At 40.7% G+C, this 20,339-nt stretch overlaps 1 long non-coding RNA gene across 1 annotated transcript; it reads left to right on the forward strand.

The window, feature by feature from the left end:
* Positions 1–1,153: 1,153 nt before the first annotated feature.
* On the forward strand, positions 1,154–18,981 carry LOC112495053. Its single transcript, XR_003061219.1, has 3 exons — positions 1,154–1,258; positions 18,241–18,319; positions 18,519–18,981. It is a non-coding gene; the product is annotated as an uncharacterized LOC112495053 (long non-coding RNA).
* The last annotated feature ends 1,358 nt before the right edge of the window (positions 18,982–20,339 follow it).

A 20,339-nucleotide genomic window follows, 5' to 3' on the forward strand; every position in this document is an offset into this window, starting at 1 on the left:
TACGAGGGTCGGCGTCGTTGAGTACTTGGATATATATATATATATATACGTCATAGTTTTGTAAGATGGTGCTTGTAGGTATATATTATGGGAAGAGGGTGTGAGAATTAAAAAATATGTAAAAATTTCTAAGGTCATCCATTTTATTCCGCATCTTTTTTTTACTCTCACTCGCACTCCCCGTAAGGATAGGTCAATGCGGCTGCTGATGCCGTCACGATCTTCTGACTCGTGAAATAGATTTTTCGCTGCGTGTCTACTTGGCTTTGTCCTTTTTTTCGATTAGTCGAACTAGCCGGCCGCGTCGATAGGGTTCCGGAAGGCGAAATATGTTCCGCGATACGCGTCGTAACGGCGCACCCATGATCTTTCGACTGAACTAGCAATTACCACGAGAATTTTTACTGTACTGGTATTTAGAAGTTATAGTATGCACAGTATACGTATACAAGGTGGGATAAGTAGATGGGTTTCTGGGTCTACGTACTCTGAATAAAATTTTTGTCCAAGCTTTCCGGCAACTTTGAATTTAAATTCACGTATGCGGTACCGAGACGAATTTATTAGTAAAATCTCAAAACCACCAATTCCATTCAGAATTCAAAGTACCAACTAGTCGGTGATTTAACGTGAAGTCCAAAGTTCCAATGAAAATGATTTCCGTTTCAGTCAACAATTCACAAGAATATATTGTTTCGAGCGTAACCGGATGGAACTAAGGTATTCTGGTTTGTGAAACGATACACCTTAAATTACAGATTAAACTGGATATTTATTTGGCATGTATCCACATAGGACGATTCGGGACCGTGAAAAGATCATATAATCCTATATTACCAACGTTACCTTCGTTCCCTTCTGTTTTTAAAGTTAGATACACAGGTATATACGTAGTTCTCTTTGTTCTCACCGCAAGGCGCAACGAACGGTGGGAATTAACCGCGAAGGTCTTGGAAATTCGTTATTTCGCGATCTTGAAAACCATCCTTCCTCGCGACTCTCCCCATAATTTCACCATGAGAACTTGCCCATTTCCAAGGATCCCCTTTACCATATCTCAATGCGGCTTCCTTTGTTCTATACGAAAATTCCATTGGCACTAACTCGGGCGCGAGGGCAAGTAACGAGCACTGAATGTATCGTGCGTTTGCAGGGCGCAGTCGAACCATCACCGTGACAGACTTCGGAACGCCGATGCACGTAGCCACCAGGAGTAGGTAATTGCAGCACGTCGAGCGGTGCCGAGTAACACCATAGGGTGAGTGAGTGGGCAGAGCCCATAGCAGTTAACCCGAATGGCAACGAAGCGGATCGAAACGTATTTTTCGAAAATATCTTGCAGACCATACTCTTTTGTTGTAACAAGGATACGCGTGGGATTTATAAAAAATTGTATCATCAAAAAAGCAATTTTTAATACGTATTTGGATTACGTTCATTTTTTGGAAGAAATTTACTTGGTGTAATCAAACTCGAGACCCGTATCGGTTATCTTTATTTGTACGGTTATTAAATTTCGAGAAGACCTGCCGACTGATAGGTGCATCGATGTGGGAACTTATTGATTTTAGATATATCGATGAAATTCTGTGAAATACTGAGAATATTGGTTACGCAATACAATCTTTTGAACTTTATCATTCGTTTCTTCTGTTCGGATACGATATGAGTTGTGACAAGTTAAAGGTACGTTAGATCGTATAAGTACATAATTATATGCTGTTCTGGGTACGTAATGGATTACATGGGGAAATAGATACAACGCATTAACACCTTTCTTAATGTTTAAATATTCCAGGTATATGTATATCCTATCATTAAGGAAATACACAGAATGGATTTGAAATATTTTTTTTTCGAAAATTTCTCAAGTTTCCTATACACATGGGCGTATCCCACAGTGTAATTAGTGAGATTCGTTAAGAGTTCGTTTAACCCTAAAATAAGAATTTTTCTCGCAAAAGGCGTGAAACCTAGCGATAATAATACGTTAACGTGTAGCTTTGTAAGTTACACGAGTGTGAAAGATAATTAGTCATTAGCGATGGTCAGTCGGGAAGGATGATCACTTTTTTGGTGAAACTTTTGGAAAACAGCATAGAAAGATTTTTTGAGGTGTCTGCAGGTTATAATTATATCGTTATTAAGTATGATGATCCCGCGAGAGTAATAGCGATGTCCGTAGCTACTATGTGAACGTAGCTTTAAGTTTTTCCTTTCGCTTTTGCTATTTACGATAGAGAATTCCTCGCTTGGTAAACCCTATTAAAATCGCTTCTTGAATGCTGATGGCTTTTTTACGCTATGGAATTCGCCCCGTTATATTATTAAAGTTAGAGGGTAGCATAAAGGCCTGGACCACTGCCAGGGAGGCTGAAGTACTGAATCACCGGAGCACTGATTTCGTGCAATTTGGACCAATGCCCACTCGGCTAGGATAGAACCCCACATTCTACGGTAGCAACATTATCAGGGGAAAATAAAAAAAATCCATGCACTGCCTATTATTATGGCTTATTACACCTTTTCGTATAGCCGCAGGCTCTTTCCCATGCGAGAGGCCTCTTCTTGGGGTCCACTTGAAAATCCACGGGAATTTACACAGGAAATATACATACATAGAGTCTCTCTCGTATATCGTATAGGAATTTCATTACTCCGAAACACTGGCGGTAGCGACAGAGGACTTTCGAAAAGGAAAATAAGTTCCAGGATTTTAAGGGAGTGTCTATATATTGTGTATACAGTGTAACAGTCTATCTACTATTTAATGCTGCTTTTACTAGAATGATGGTAGAACGAATGGTGGCTACACAGAATGGTTCCGCTCATCGATCGTTACTTTACGATCGCGCTCGGATCGTTTTAGAGGATTTTAATGTTACAGTTTACGAAGTCCGGGTTAAGCGGTCAGCGGGAACATAAACCGCGGGGCCCAATCCGAGGGAGTCCGATGCAACCGCAACCTCCGGTTCCCACCGGGACTAACATATTCATTACGAAATATTGGGGCTGAAATTTTGTGGAATGATTCTCCGTCTAGGAAATGTGTACTGGGCCTTGGAACGTTTGGAATTGACCTCCTGCTATGGTCGAATTAAAAATTATTATTTTACATACATATAGTGTGTAATTCTTAAAAAAATTTTTTGCCGCAATTTTTCAACATTGTTTTCACGTCAGCTGGTATCAATTTCTTATGAAATGTAGTCCGTCCATATGCCAGATGCGAGATTGCGGATCGATCCACTCGTGCGTAAAAAGTACGTAGTCACCGTCGCGGAATTCAACGACGTAACCGTGAATTCTCGATGGTCAGTGAATAACGTTGCGATAGACAAGGAAAGATCTAGAAAATTCTTCTCCCTTGAAGAAAGAAGAGGACGAACAAGGAAAATAAAGGAAGGATAAGGATGGATGATGCTAAGAAGTGTGAAACAGTTTCCTCCTCGATCCTCTTCCTGAAAGACGTAAAATTGACTCCAAGCGTTCGCCATAGACACGGAGAGGCGGTTCCCTAAGAAACGTGAACAATGGAGTGTTTTGTCGTGCTTTTGTATCCAGGGGTAAAATAATCTATCGGCGACGCCGAGCGTCTTCGACGACGGTCGTCGAGCCGCGATAGTTCGCTACAAAAGTGGCCCGTGTCGATATTATAGTCGAGAGGGCTTTTGGGGGACGAGAAAAATGGGATAAACAAAAAAAATTTGAAGAATGGGTAAAACCACTTGTCCATAATCGCCAACAATGGACGCTGTTACGCGCAGTGTGTTCAGGACGCGTCGACAACAACATGCGCATTCTTTCGCTCATTGTCCCATGCTGGTGTTCCTTTATTTTTCTATTTTTTAAAACTCTCTTCTAAACCTTTTCGGAACGATTTTTTTTCGGTGCGTCGGCTTCGTGCCGCTCGCCCTATTTTTTTTTACCAATTTTTCAAAGCCCCCCTCCTCGCACGCTCCGCTCGTTTGATAATTGAAATTTTATACTCCGAAAGAGGGGATACTATAGGATATTTTTTTTTTTGAAAATCCGGGTGACACCCGTGGGGTCCTAATAGCTACGTGAGACAACGTTAACATTTTTTTAACCTTTCGTGATAGAATTTTTTTTATTTTTGATCATCGTCAACGTCACGAGGACTTGTCACGGTTTTTTTTTGGTTCGTGGGGGATACTTTTTTTTCGAAATTAGATCGTTAACACGTGAATTTTTTTTTGGGGGCCTAAGGCGGTTCTGCCTGTTTTCTGCTATTGACTTCAATTTTGAGTTTACGACTTCATTTCGGTACTTTTTTCAATTTTTTGCCTGGAAAAACCTCATGAGGTACAGGTTTATCAAACATGCTTTCTATGGGGTTGCTGGGTATTATCTTACCGAAATTTCATAGTGAAATTTGCATAAGAGCCCATGGACTATTTATCGCGATACCTGCACCCGTAATGAATATTCATACTCAGGTATTGCGTATCTTAATTGCCATTTAAATTATCTTGAAAGTCTAAACGGGCGATTAACTCGATTTTATGCTTTCCACTGGGGAATGTATTTCTTTCAAAGGAAAGATACCTACCGGCACGATTCTAGCATACACATTCATATATGCTCACATATATATTGCCGTGGCGAAAATGAACGCACTAAATTGGGTCGAAAAGGCCCTCAAAATAGCCCATTTAATTCGGCGGACTCCACCCCCTCGGCGCTATTAGCTTTTGCATTTTTAACCTATGAATTCATCTCCGAAAATTAACAACCCAATTAAAGCGGCCATTAACGTCCTCGGTATCTCATTAGGCGGGGATCGTTTGCAACTTTTAATGGAAGAGGCACCCGGTTTTTGTGAAACCGACCGACGGATGGATTCTCATTACAGCGACTCAGCTTTATGACCTTTTCTTATCACTCGGTGAGGCAAAGAAAGTCAATACCATATAGTCATACTTTCCAACGTTATTTTCTACAGTAAAAATTGGTATTTAATTATATAAAATTTTAAAAAATTAATACGTATATTATATTTTGTTTTTCGTATTATATTAATTTAAAAAAAAACCGCTTAGGTTTATATATACGATTAATTATTCTTTTTCAAAACTTTCCCAAAGAAGCACAGATCAGGTATGCTTAACTCTTTCAAAAAAGAAAAAAAAACTATGCAAAGTTATCGGCAGCTGTACCGAAACGAAAAAAATAATCAATTTGACCCATAATGGAAACGTCTCAAAATTTCATATCCATCGAGTTCGAAACTACCCGGCACCGCCCCGCGTATTACACGATTTTTCAAAACATCCCGAAATGCCCTAGAATTTTTCATTCATCATGGCGAAGAAGAACCCGGTGCATCCCGTTCAAGGAAAAATGGTTAAACGTAACAGAATGGAAACACCTGCATTGTCTTAGCCCGAGGGATTCCTCCGGCCAAGATACGATACCTTATTGTTTTCCGTAAGGTCAGCCATTGTTTCAAAAAAAGGAAAAAAAAGGTATGCGCCGACACTCGTTAAGCAATTTTTCATCAGCCAACTAATTTCGCAAAAATTCGAGCTACCTAATACCATAAGGCCCATAAATAAGCCGCGGCCTAAGATGAACCCAATCTAACGAAACAGCTTAGAAAATTTTCGTGAACAGAAAACCACGAATTTTCCGTAACGGCGTAAAGATTTTTTCTGCCTATTGTCTTACTTTCACGGATGATTACGCGAGGACCCAAGAGACTAAAAGTTACCAGCTTCCATTTTTCCCTGTTACGATCCTTTCAAGATAGCATTACACGTCTCATCTCTAACAATAGAAATTTAATTAAAAGATTTCAAATTTTACGCAATCCCTCCCGCTACCTTTACCACCATCAACTTTCTATTTGCCCTAAAGTTACGTAATCGCCGACATCCAAACTTTCCGATTCTATATATATAACCGTAGGTCCCATTTCGGCGTCCGACTTTGCTTACATTATCAGGTCAAACAGAAGATCGTAAGACGTGTTTGAAGAGTCGCGACGATCAGTCATTATCAAGAGTTCAACGATCACTCAAAAAGTATCCGTGACGCAGTATCGTTTCATCATATGGATAAAAAAATAAAAATTGTAATACAACAAAACAAAATGGTTCTAATAATGTAATATCATATGACAAATTCATTATTTTTTGTAGTCATCAAGTGCACGATAGTCACGGGTCGTGTGAGTTAGATAAACTATAGATCCTCGGTTGCGGCTATGATAGATAAAGCGTTGAGGAGTCCTCATCAAGTATATACGTCCGCGTACGGATTGATAATACGGCCCACTCATTAGGCCCATCTAAGATCTACATAGTTCGTGCTCGAGCCGCCAAATCGATTAAAGTGATGGACTGCTAAGTGGGTCCCGTATGGTACCTATACGTTTATATATATGTATATACGTACACATATGCTTGATGGGAAGTCACGCGGCCTGTTTATGGGGTTCTCGCATCACGAAATACATGCGCGCAACCGGAGAACTCATTCCCCAGGACAATGCATCACCCAGTTCGGGATGCGCGATGAATGCTTCATCAAGGAACCGCACGGTAATGAGCACCATGGCGCAGCAGGGGTGCCAACCTGAAGGAACCCCAACACCGTGGACTCTGCTATACTTGTGGTAGCATGCAGTAGGTCCCATTCACCGTAACTTGTCCTTTTGGGATAGCTCCTTCATTTTTTATATATACGAAGCAATTTTATGATAGAACAAACTTTTGGGAGCCAATGAAACATTTTCTGGTTTTGGTCAACTTATGAGGTAGGGAGTAGGTTAAAAATTGCTTGGCTTCTTTGGGATCGTAGTTTGATTTTGTCTGCTTCTATTGACTTGGGGTGGTCTCGAGAAAATTAGTTCGGGACCTTGAATTAAACCCTTTGCCCTCTTTTTTTTTCTAGTCATAGGTTAGAAGGTGCTGAGTGTCGAAGATGCCGGATGACCATCTTGCCCATTTTTTGGGGGGTAAGAGAACCACCCTTCACAGTAGGGGGTTTCGATACCCCGTGGTGCACCTTCCACGCTAAATCACCTCAGTTATGCTGGGACGATTAAAACCTTGAGATAATTATAAGTGAGGGGGACTCATTTCGAAATTTGGAGAAAAAAAAATTTGGATCCTAGTCGAAAGTTCGTCTTTTTTTAATACTATGGGATCGTGTAAATTTTGTATAGGATTAGTGTATTAAAAATTTTGATTAATCCATTTTTGGGACTCTAAGTTATTCCTGTCTTACGGATATACGTATGAACTATTCCAATGAGATTAACGACACAAGGCACGTCGGGCCCATTATTCCCAGTGGTATTTTTGTGCCATTTTATTTTCACAGTACCAGAGCATGGGGCCCGACTACCAAAAAGGCGTGCCTAAACAATGAAGTTTATGGCTAGGGCCCGCGGGACCGACCGGCGGGGGCCCCTATGCCATTAAAACAATCGACAGTCGCGCATAAGGGATGCAAATGGCCGCGCGCGAGTACAATGGCATCTCGCGAGAGGGCCAAGCAGTAAATACCGGTATAATTGCCAGGCTTAAAAAGTTAAGTCACCTTTTTTTCAGTCGGGAGCGGCCCGTTGTTTTCGCCTTGTACGCCATGCAAATTTTGTTCGCGCACGCCGACCATGAATCACTTTGCCGGACAGCTGGCTTCTATCGGTATTGTCTTTCCTTTTCATTTTTACCCTTTTTTTCTTTTATCTCCCCCTCCCTCCCTCTGATCATCCTTTTATCAAAAATCGAATTAACTCTTTTCAGAAGCTTATACCCGTTACACGATTCCTGGTATGTTGGCCAGTTTGGGTTATTTATAATTTTATTCGTACGTGACGTCACTGGACATGCAGAGGAGGTTAGTGGATTCTTATTTTGATCATCTGATTTATTGAGACTTGAAATTCTATTCAAAAACGAAGCAGCGTGACGAGTGACTGGTTTGGTGACTTATGACTCGCAAGTCAGATAATACCGGTTCTTATTACGAGACTGTTTCAATATGGCGCCAGGACTGACCGTACTGGGACTTTGGCTCTGTACCAGAAATCAAGACCAAATTTGGTAGGAAAATCATTCACGTATGGTTACTACGCTCATATATGGTTACTACCAGTGTTACGTTTCGCAGTCGTGACTTCGTATAAGCCAGTGCTACGATAACTCAATAAATACCAGTAGGAATTATTACGTACCCGACAATTTTTTTTATCAATAATTAAATATCTCGCCTTGAGCTGATTTGAATATTGATTCGATTATGGAGTCGTTATAGAAGCTCAAAGAAAAAAAAAAGCAGTCCAACGACCACTTCGTAAAATTCTTCGTCTCTTCGAATGGTTGGGTATAATAGCTCGAAGATTTTATTGAAGCTTCTTAATTGCCGTTACTCGATCGATAATTAAATAGTAATTAAGATTTACGACCAGAATCGGTTAACCATATCGTAAAACAGTTACCTCCATATTACTTTTTTTTTTTTTCGTACCAACATTAAAAATCGTGTAATGAAAAATACGTCATTATATGTCCATTTCCATTAAATTTTCTCACAGCGACATCCCTCCCACGGCACAGGTATTGCCTAATGGTATTATTATACAAAAATAGAATACACAAGATTCGTATCTTTCATTGATCTTCGTAGTTCCTTTAATAATGCCCAACGAACTTTGCGTTCGATCTATCGACAAAGTTATTTGTATAAGATTTCATTTTAGATAAGTCCGTGTATTTAGTATACGGCATTGTTCGAAGTCACGCGAAAGAATATACATGAATCTTGGACACCCGTTGTAGGCCTGTAAAGGCCCCAAGACAGTCACGAAGGCGGCGGAATCATGCTGGGTGCGAAAGAAAAAGTCACGAAGCCAAAAACAAATTGTTGCTTTGCAGAATGTATATATATACACATATACATACCTGGGTACCTACGTGGCGCCTCGCCCACCAAATGGCCAATTCGTGTTTGCAGATTGCTTCTATCTCGGCACCCTGTCGCGACACCAGATTACCGTTTCCTTTTTCTATACGGAACACCCTCGCATGCATTCATGCAAAACGGCTAAGAATCGAAATATAATTACGTGCATTAGCAGTGGATTTTTATCGCAAAATAATTATTGTTGATAAATGTTAATTTTTCATTATAGACACAATGAGTGTTTGGTAAATGGAAAAGTATCAGAGATTACCGTATTTAATTTGCACGTATAATTTTTTTGAGCAATAGTATTTTATATTTTAGTATATTTCATAGAGCAAAAGGATAAGGAGTTATCACGATTCCATATAGATGAACGATCGATAAACATATACATTGTAAACGTAAATTATAAATTTATTGCTTTTTTTTTTTTTTAAAGATTTTTGTTATACTTTTCTCTCATTGGCAGACAGTATATGTTATCTGGACGGTAGATCACGACAGCCTGTAATCGTAAATATATTTTATTAGTGCGTGATCGGGCGCCACACCTTGCCACGAACTACTTTCAGAGAAACCGTAATAGTAAAACCACGGATCGTATTACGAGTTGGTAGTACTTTGCTTTGCGATGCCAAGAATTCTTAAGGAATCTTATATGGCGATTTTCGTGTGATTTTTATTTGAATAATTTTTCATTAAATTATCATTGTATTGTACAATACTACTGTAAACTAAGTTTTTCCAGGTTTCGGAGAGTATTTTGAAAAATTATCCCAAAATTCAAAAGACAGACCGCTATCTTCTGACTCAAGACAATTGCGTAAATCTTTTCGTTTTACATTACTCATCCTAAATTGCTTTGACAGTTAAACCATTTTTCAACTAATTGCCGATCATTAATTATGGTCAATGATCGTTATCATCGCGAAGATAAAGGATTTGCAGGGAACCGTCCAAGGACTCGCAAAATAAAAGAAGTTCATTTAATTCTAAAGGAAAGCCGCACGTCGTCTTATCCGTCCCAAAGCATTGAGTGACATTTCTGTTGGTAGGAGGAAGTGGTTGGGCTTTTTTATCAGGCCCTGATGCCAATATTGATCCCCGGTAATGGTAGTCAAGTCGGCAGGAGATAACCACGACAAATTACTGTTCTTTGCGGCGCCTGATAAGCGATCGATGTTTATTGGCGTTTGGTGCCAATGCCGCTAATGACGTCACCAATACAATATTTCTCTATCATAGAGAATCGAGGGGCCCTGTCGGTGCCCTTTACTCAACTAACGATGCTTCGTTACTTTTCTGAACTGCACCGTGCTGTTTGAGAAATAGGGCCCCAATTTCGAAAAGTCGAAAAGGGAAGTCATCAAGATAAGAATATCGTTCTTATCTCGTAAAGAGAAATATCCAGAGTGCATTTTGGGTCCGTATCATTACAGTCGTGTATTGATTTGCATTATGGGTCCGTGAGATGAAAGGACCCATAATATTATTTTGCGAGCCTATTGTGCACGGGGAGTGAGTCTACCAGATAAATATGTTTATAAAGTAGGCCCAAATAAAGATCCACAGTGTACAAAGGAGACCAGGAGTAACAGACCGTTGTATTGTTAACTGGGCCTTGTTTAGACTGGCAACAGGGATTAATGAACTCCGCGACGTATTCGGCTAAGCCAAAACGTTTCGTAAAATATTTCTAAACACATGGAGGCTGGCGCAAGAAAACCGAGAGGAAAGAAGGAGAGCAGGACCCAAAGTACGGGCCCAAAAGCATGCGTATAATAATAGCTAATAAAGTGGACGTAAGGGCCAGGCCAGGGCAGGTGGCCCTAAGGGGTCCATGGTACCAGGGCACACTCCGGTTACCGAGCCCCGAAAAACGCTCCCGGCACCGGCGAACTTTAAGGCTTCAAATAGTGGGCCTTGTCCGCTATGGCGAACGACAAAAAATAACATACCGCAAAGATCATGGTCTTTTAAGCAACCCCATGCTTCTTCTGCCGCTGGGCTTCTCGAACACGCGACTCTGCATCTTCCCCCATACAGAACTACGTATGACGTATTCCCAATACAGATAAGGCCCAAAAAGCAATACTCCGTAAGACCACCAAAATTCATATCCGACTTGCGCTTTTCGAAATACTCTCTAAAACCGATTCTCCGGCTTCGTATTCAAGGTCTAGGGGAATTGGGACCACACACGTGGTATTAGATGGATCGTAAAGAGAGGCGTACCCACCGCAGAAAGTTATACTGCAGAAGAATCTCTGCAAGTACTTCAAGACATATTGTGCCGTATTATTATGATATAAAGCGCACGTGGCCCGCATAAAGCATAAAACCACTGTTCGTATAACGTTCATGCGGTTCGGAATGAACGCATTCATCAGAACGAGCGTTATGCCACATTACTGTCAGCATGCGGCGCGATCCTGCTGTTTGCCGGGTAGCGAGAGCTTCAAACAAACGCCCCGCCGCTTGATTTACCGTCCTTTCGGGAAAGGCCAGCCCGTGGATACTGCGCCGGCTCTAACGACTCTACTCAACGTAATTGCACTTGCACTTTGTGTTCAGAAGGGCTTGGTTTCTACATGACTTGTTGGCAGGTCAGGTATTCTCCATGCGAATCACCCGTGAATTTCCCTTTTACTACCGCCATTACCTTTACTCTCGTGCACAGCGCATAACGTCGGAAAGAGAAAGAGCAAAAAGTCAAATAAACTATAATGTCCCCTCCAGTTCCTCCCACTAAGTATTAAAAATGATTATCAAGCCTGCATTATTATTTCGATAATCTAACGCGTTACGGATATTCAATCCTCCCGGTTAATATATCTATATATTTTTTCATGCAATCCAATCGACCAAGTTTATCACTGTATACGCATGACCCCGAAGTGTTCTGTATTGGCTGTTCACCCACGCGTCCAGACAGAATAAGACCATTCAGAGGATGGGCATAAGTATCGAGGAAGTACTCGAAGTACCGACTCGTATCACGTGGAGTTGGCCAAGTTGTAGCAGATAGCCCCGAAGCGCCACTACCGATCTTGAAAGCCAGCCTCTTCACTGTAGCAGAAAGTGAACTAAGGCCGTTTTACAACTGCGGTCCAGTTGCGACGCTAATGTGCCTCCGCGATCTCTCTGTGCCGGTGTAGGCGTGTTCGGCCTAAGGACTGACCATGCACGGTCATTACTTTGCAGCATTTGCAATTGGTCATAAAGCCCGGGGCAGCCTTCGCGTGCGACCGTGAACGTTCACGTGCTCGTACGGTTCGACGGGAAAGCGATTTGGTAACAGGATAAAAATCTGTCAAATCACGAGTCACGCGATGGGGATGAATTTTCATTTTTTTTTTTTTTTTTTTTTTTCTTTTAATACATTAGAATTTCCAGTTACCTATATTTTGCTATGACTTTTTTTTTTACGGGTTTATTCAGTACCTTGCCCGTATACGGTGCTATCAGTCTCTTGCATTTTATTGGAGCAATCAGGTCGGCTCTCACGCTCTTGGCGATAGAGGAACAACAATGAGAACAACAACGACAAGAAGAACCTGTCGTGGGATTGTTATGAGCTCCATGGGTTAGGTCGCCCACGCGACGATACTTAGCGGCACTCGTGGTCGCAAAGGCGGTTATTAACGGTTATTACGATACGGCCAGTTTACTGATTAAAAATTCGCATCGCATACTTACGATCCTTGCTAAGGAGTTATCGTTCGAGGATGAAGCGAGGAAAGGTGGTATTGGCTTTGGATATTATTAGTACCTCAGGGGTCTTCAGGCTGGCCATGTCGTTACTGGGTTATATGGGAAAGATTTGTGAATAGAATTTTTGAAAAAAAAAAAAATTGAAAACCAATAATGATAAAAATGGTCCATTGTCCCTTATATCCTGTTGGTTTTAACGTCTGTGCGTTCTGGCAGCATCAATAAATATTATCGTATTAATATTTTAATATCCAACCGAGGCTTATAAATTTCTTGGGACGATCGTTACCGACGCATTTACGGGCCGATTTTTTTATATGACTCTCTAGCGGGACTATTCTTCGGTCCCATCTATATAGGCACGGCAAAGGTCCACGGGGTTACAAGTGGCGTGGCGTCGGAGGTGTTGACACTTTATATTGTAATAAGGGGGCCCCATAAGGCGAACGTTGTTGTCAAGTTTTACTGCATGTGGGTCGGTACTTTTATTGTATTATTTTTTCTCCCCTTTATGGCTACACGCAGTACCGTGCACTTGTAATACTATCTTCAAGACTTTTACGATTTCATTGACGTCTAGATCTACCTAATTTTTATTTTACTTTTCTTACAACCAAATATACCATACGGGGTCGAAATTGCTGATAAACCATATCAATAACCCTACTGCGTCAATTTGACTGAAATTTTTTCCACGTACGATTTATTTAACCCACACGTATCCTACCGCGTAGTCCATAAATTGTATAAATAAACCGGATGTGGTAATATAATACGTATCTCCCAAGGGATACTTACCGCTATCGGAAAACAATGTCCAACCCCTTTGAAATCCTGAGTTATGATATCCACATCCTCAATAACTTTACCCCGAGGCTGAATACTCCTGCAGCGCTTGGCGTGTCCGGGGATGAACGGTCCATGTCTTCTGCTCCACCTACCCTTTGTTTCCATAAATCACTGCGCGCAGGATAGCGCTGCATAGTGCCAGCATGGTATATATATATATATATATATAGCACAGCTTCCCAAGAATGGGCAGGTGCTCGTGCACCCACTGTCACGCTTGGTGCACCCGTGCCCGCAACTATTCTGAGTTCTTCTCTGAACGTGCACAGCTTCCCAAGAATGGGCAGGTGTTCCATAAATCACTGCGCGCAGGATAGCGCTGCATAGTGCCAGCATGGTATATATATATATATATATATATAGCACAGCTTCCCAAGAATGGGCAGGTGCTCGTGCACCCACTGTCACGCTTGGTGCACCCGTGCCCGCAACTATTCTGAGTTCTTCTCTGAACGTTCTTTGGCTCTACCAAGAGTCCCACCTACTTCTTCGCCAGCATCTCTTTACGGTTTACCTCTCTCCTTTCCCTTTAAGTGCCTTTTTTCACCTGTGGTTTAATTCCTTTATTTTCACTCATTTCTTTACCCTTCACTTAGGCTACGCCTTTACTTTTCGGGGGCCCCAAGCGTAATTACCGCATCTTGCGGTTTGCTGGTGGTTCCCTCCGCAGGTGACTACAGGTGGTCCCTGAAAATGTAGACCTTGCATCCCGGCTATAACGTGGATTCCGGTATTGCACTTTATGATCGCTCTGTAGCGTATATTGCTTTTGTTTTTTCATTACAGTCCGAGTGTTTTCAAGAACCGCAGGAAAAGATTAAATTCTTGTATGGGATTTATGTCTTTTGTGGAATTTCCGTTATTTTCGTTCTCTTGGAAATCCTGAGAGGTCCATCCGTCCCCTGGGCGTTTGTATAGGATGAAACCTCATGGTGGTTACTTTTGACAAGTATAGTAACCCATAGGCACTGTGAATGGTTACTTTCAGTTTATAACTCTATGGTACTTTTAATTTTTTTAGTTTTTAATCGAGCTAGAACTGAACTTGTAAACGTAAAGTGTTCGAATTAAAAATTGTCTTTCATAGAAACTAAAGTCCAGACGCTATGGGGTCGTGGGTAGTGAATACAATTCGTATGAGTCATGGGGTTTCTGTATACGTCGACTTTTAATAGCGAAGTAAACGTTTTATAATGATGCTGCAGTATCTTTAGAACGCGTCACGTCCATTAGGCCGTCTTAGGCTGTCCTGGGTGCACCTGTATCGATAGGGTCCTGGGGACGGGCACGTGGGGGTGTGCGCTTTTAAAAGGGTTGGGATCGCGAACGTGCCGGACCCTCTAATTTGAACTTTCCGAAAAGGGTGGCCCTCGTCAAAGGTTAACCGCGATCAATACTACGAGACTGTTGAAGCTTCGTTACGGTCAGGATGAAATTCCTACCCTATGTATTAACGGTAATAAATTTGTATCTGGCAGCGGGTAATTTTGGAAAAGTTTAAGTAAGGCCACCTGCCCGTGCCTGTACACGGGTAATAGTTGCTGTTTTGCAAATTTGCCAATGCCGAACTCTTTCTTTTTTTTACATTTATTTTCCATAAAAGGTCACGCAAAAAATCCTGTACGATTATGTGGTCTCAATGGACGAAAAAAGGGGGACAATTTATCATCGCGCGGATATTTACAGCCGAGCCGTATGAATATTCAGTCGGGTTTATTTTACGTGCTCAGCCACTTCCTTATGTTCGCCTCGCGGACCGGGTCAAGGGTTAATGAAACTTGGTGGAAAAAAAAAAATGCAAATAAGTGTAGACTCTCCTGTACCGTATTGCGGTATCTGCCTTCTGCTATAACCGTATAAAACGCCGCTCGCATATTTTCATTAAAAAAAAAGAAATTAAAGCAGACGTGTGTATCCATACGAATCTACTCTTAAAATAAGGGAGATAAACAAGTAGACTGATACTTTCCCAGATTACAATTTGAAGGACGATAAAAAACTTTTTTGAGTAAAAAAATCATACCTAAAAATCTAATTCAAAAAATCCAAAAATATTTTGTAACTTTGAAATTTTCATGGACCAAGAATGTTTCTCCAAAAATTATTCTGTTCTTGCGTATCCATCGTGTATCATCTAAATAGATACTAACCCCCATAAAGAGCCAGCAGAGTTTCAACAGTAACTAATAGGAAATTCTTTGAAAATATACTCCAGTAAGGAGTAGGGTGTACACAGCATCCTCCGTGTAATCACATCGTTTAGATTAGATTTTCTAAGAAGATCTCGCGTCCCGATAATCCACCTCGTCCATTCGACCCATTCGAGGAAAGTCTTCCGTGACAGGAACACGACGTGTCGTCCCGTTTAATGGTGATTTACGCGCTGATGCCCTTCCACGTCACGGAACGTGGAAACGGGTGGAACGTAGGAACTAGAGAACCAGGCATAGTAGATGAACAGGTGTACATACGTAACACGGTAGTTCGAATCTCTCTAGGCTCACGAGCACCATATGGCTCCAGCTCCATAAGTCGATATATTAAACCCCCTTAAAAAAATGAAAATTGACTACACACCATATACAAAATAATTAATATAGTACGATAAAAATAATTTAAAAAAAATGAGACATCGCTCCAATCAAAATACCAAATTATATGATTAATCAAAATTTTTTTTAAAATTTACATTATCACAAATTTGCCAATCGGTTACCCATACTGCTTTGTATATACTATCTTCTAGTTATATGCGTCTGTTTGTTTTATTTACATTAACAGTACATAGAAGTAAAAATGAGATAGAGACGAAAGAGACTTTTATGAATATGTGAACGCATCCTCATATAATCAGTGATTTACGTGGCTAATAACGCTCGCGAAAATTTCCATAATGGCCTGCCGATAGTTAAATTTGCTTTGGCTCTCTGGCGCGGTTAATTTTATAATACAAAGTGATTTACGGTCATGTCGGGTTAGAGACGAATGCCGGCTCCATCCACAAGGTAGGTTGCCATGTAGGGCTTCGCTATACGTACCGGTGCATAGTTAATTACGTTACATTGTTTTAATTTCTACCTGTATATTTTATTATCGATTCCCCACTCAATTTATAGGCGGCACGTACATCAGTTATGGCGATTCCCTCATAAACGTTAAAGGATGCAACCACATTTTAAACCACCCATTAACGGACCTAAGTGAACAGGATTTTTTGCTATAAAAATTTAAAAATTAGCAAATCACAATAATAATCGCTACTAGCTACATACGAAGATACAAGATACTCAACTGTTATCCCGTATGGGGTAAATTTAAATTACTTTATGAATCTCCAATTCGTTAATGACGACACACGTGTATATATCGATCCTCACGTACGTTCCATACCTCACGCCATTTATATGGCTACGAATTATCGTAACGGTAATTTTCTTCTGCGTGGTCCAGGCTCGATGAATAAAATAAAAAATAATCTCTCAGACGTTCGACCGTGGATTAATGAGTTATACTAATTAGCTATAACTATCGATCCGAAAAACACAGAGAGAGATCTCTCAACGAGCAGTGAATTATTATTAAAATTATACTTTGGAATCACGGCCTTGATTTCTCGTCATTAAAGCACGCATTTACTTTATTAAAACGATTACGCACTTGCTTATACGGGTAGCGAGATACGCAAGGGGACGCTGGTACGGTCGCGTTGGCTCTGACTCGTTGCTTTACAACGCATTTATTGTTCAATTAAAATTAATAAAGGTACGTACGTCCTGGATCAAGGTCTCCGAGTATCTCTTCGGTGGTTACTAGAAACTATAAACCTTTTTGTATATGCATATTCATACGTATCATAAAATATTATATATATATATATATATATACATATATATGCTAAGGAGAGCCTTCTGTTTCTTATCCCATTTGAACGTAGTCGAAGAAAGTTACTGGATATAACCGTTGGTTAACCGTGTTTTCGAACAACATTCCAAAGATCCCAGAGAATATTGGTCACGCAATGTTCGAGACTTCGGCGAACATTCGCTTCTAAACTGTGCCTGACGAGTTCATTTTCCCACGCACGAATGACTGAACTCGTACGATCTGAGCCGCATGGAAGATGCTATGGGGTATCTGCTACTTTCGAGCAAATTTAAGTCACGATTAATAATCACCATACCGGCCCGATTATTACCATAATAATGACGATCGTATAACGCGAGCAGTAAAAGCGTAGCTGTAAAAATTTTGCGAACCCCCCTCCCTCCCCTCCGCCCCACTGAACTTTACTTATATCTGTGTGGAATTGTACGTGGGGATCATCTACGTCATATGTAGATACGTATTATCCTACGTATGTATATGAATTTTAGTATATTCAGAAGGTCTTGTGGTTTTGGTTGGACGCCGGACCCTTTCCAAATTTAACGCTTGAATTTCGTACGAGCTATTAATTATATTGCGCAATTAAGATAACTGCGGGGTGAACTGTACGACCGCGAAAAATTTACTGGTAGAAGGTTGTAACGTTTGCAAAAAAAATCGACGAGCTTTTTATTTCAGGCTTAGCATATATAGGTCTTTGCGATTACTCTGGTATTGGATCTAGTCATGCTGTATGCTGTTGGTTATATAACCATTGTTTTTAGAATTATCGCGAAGGCACTTTTTAGGACGATTTTTATATCTTTGAACGTGATGTATTGTTAGCTGTAATTGACTGTACTTTTTATGTTACAGGTGAATGTGGGAGTTGAGTGCGATTCGATGCGAAACAATGAACGAGTCGTGAAGATTAATTTCATACGATCGTGAATTGGTAAATATTTATATGGTGTCAATATTATTTTTTAATCGGTTAGAATTTTTCTTCTTTTTCTGAATCTTTATATTTAAGCAATATGGGTATTGGGATTTGGGAAAATTCAATTTAAATATATATATATATTTGTCAGAGATTAACAAAATTTATATCTAATTGGAAATATATTTCTTTCGTTTTTTTTTTCATATTCCAGTAAGTCAGACAATTCTCCACGTAGCACGTCGTTACTCTCTCGTATCGTCCCACGATCCATAGGATCACGATCAAATCGTAGAAGCCGTCGATCCGTAACCGATAAAGAAAGAAGCAATCGACGAAACACGATCATCCTTGAGAGCTGTAAAAATACCTATAGGTAATCGATTTCGAGTAAGTCAAAGACGTCAGAAGACGACTAAGGAATCTTCCAGCTGGTACAACTTTGCTCGATGAAAGAGAGAAGAAAAAAAGTATACGAAGTCAACGCATGAAAGAAGGAAGGAGACAGAACGAAAGAGATATGTATATGGGCCTAAGGGTTAAAAGGGGGGTCAGGGGGTGTCCCCCGTGGAAGTCCGTGGTAATACGCTTTTTTTCGAGCAAGCATAATTTTCAGCATTGGTTTTTTCGTTCGTGGGGCCCGAGCCATAAATAAATGTTGTTTTTACGGCTGCCAAATTGGGCATTTAAAGTACATTGAGTTTTACTGGCCCGAACTCCTCTACGCGGTGATCGCGCCGACGCAAAAGTTTCGGCCGCTCGTATTTCTCGTCGCGACGTCTCGCGTCTCGAAATTAGACGACCAATTGCAGCATAAAGGCGCCTCTACTTTGAAATCATTTGTGGATTCGAAAAGCCAAGACAAGAAAATTGGCATTTTCGTTTTCAGCCAGTGGTACCTTTGAACAGGAGGGTAGCAATTTTTATCTATGATATAATACGGTACTGGTTAACCCATAGGAAGACTGATGCACGGGACTGAATTTTCGTGATAATTCGTAATATAGGTTGCGAGTGAAATTTCGAAGATAAAGATTCTCCGAATGAACGTGACTCTTGGGCTATTTAATAGTGAAAAATTTTTCGTCCCATTCATAGCGATCGTTATCCACAGTGGCAATAGCGGGTTCCTATCGTAAGTGGATGGCACCGTTAACGACACCTAATAAATCCTAGGAATTATTATCAGTCGCCAGGGCGTTACGTTCCATACGAAAAATTTAACGAGAAATTTTTAACGTTGTTATCTGCATTTTTATTGGCTGTTGACTTCGCTCGATGGATAGTCATCTTGAGAACGTTAATGGTCTCGAAGAAAGGGCATAAACCTGTCATTATCTTCTCGTCATTCGATAACCCAAATGGGAATATCATATATAGATTACATATTGACGGATAGGCATTCTACGAATCTCAATGGTTTATCGAGAATCATTTTTCTCCTTAATATTCAATAGACAATTAAAACCTCCTACACTAATCATTATAAATAACAGTGCCAGAAATTCCAATAGGTAATTCATACACCATACCTTTATTGCATTTCCCGTAGTTTAACCCAATAAATAATACCGTAGATTCTCTATGGTCCAGAATATTTTCCCCAGTTATTCTTGCTCACGTGGTTTAATCCTTCACGGTTTAGAAGAAGCAACATACCAAGTAGCCCCCGCTCGTCTCCCACGGGAAGTCCACTTTGAAAAAGTCTAATAGGTTCCAGGCATTCGTGGCATTCGTGGTTTACCGTGCTTCGAACTCGTTGATGTTCTTCGGATGAAAGGTAATCGTTCCACCCGAGGCGTTCGAGCCGTACGATCTTTCTAAAAGGCGCACGCTCCGCCACGCTCCAGCATCCCCACCCACGTAAAGCTACGTTCACATTCTGAGATAGTTTGGAATTCTTGTGCGGTGGATCCAAAACAGAAAAAGCTACAAGAACTGAATAATCGATGATGGCTCTCCCAGGTTACGTAACGACTGGATCGAACGATAGAATGAAATTTCAGATGGATACGACGAAAATACATGATTTCAG

The sequence above is a fragment of the Cephus cinctus genome, unplaced genomic scaffold (assembly GCF_000341935.2).
Source record: "Cephus cinctus unplaced genomic scaffold, Ccin1 Ccin1_scaffold1184, whole genome shotgun sequence".
Taxonomy (NCBI): domain Eukaryota; kingdom Metazoa; phylum Arthropoda; class Insecta; order Hymenoptera; family Cephidae; genus Cephus; species Cephus cinctus.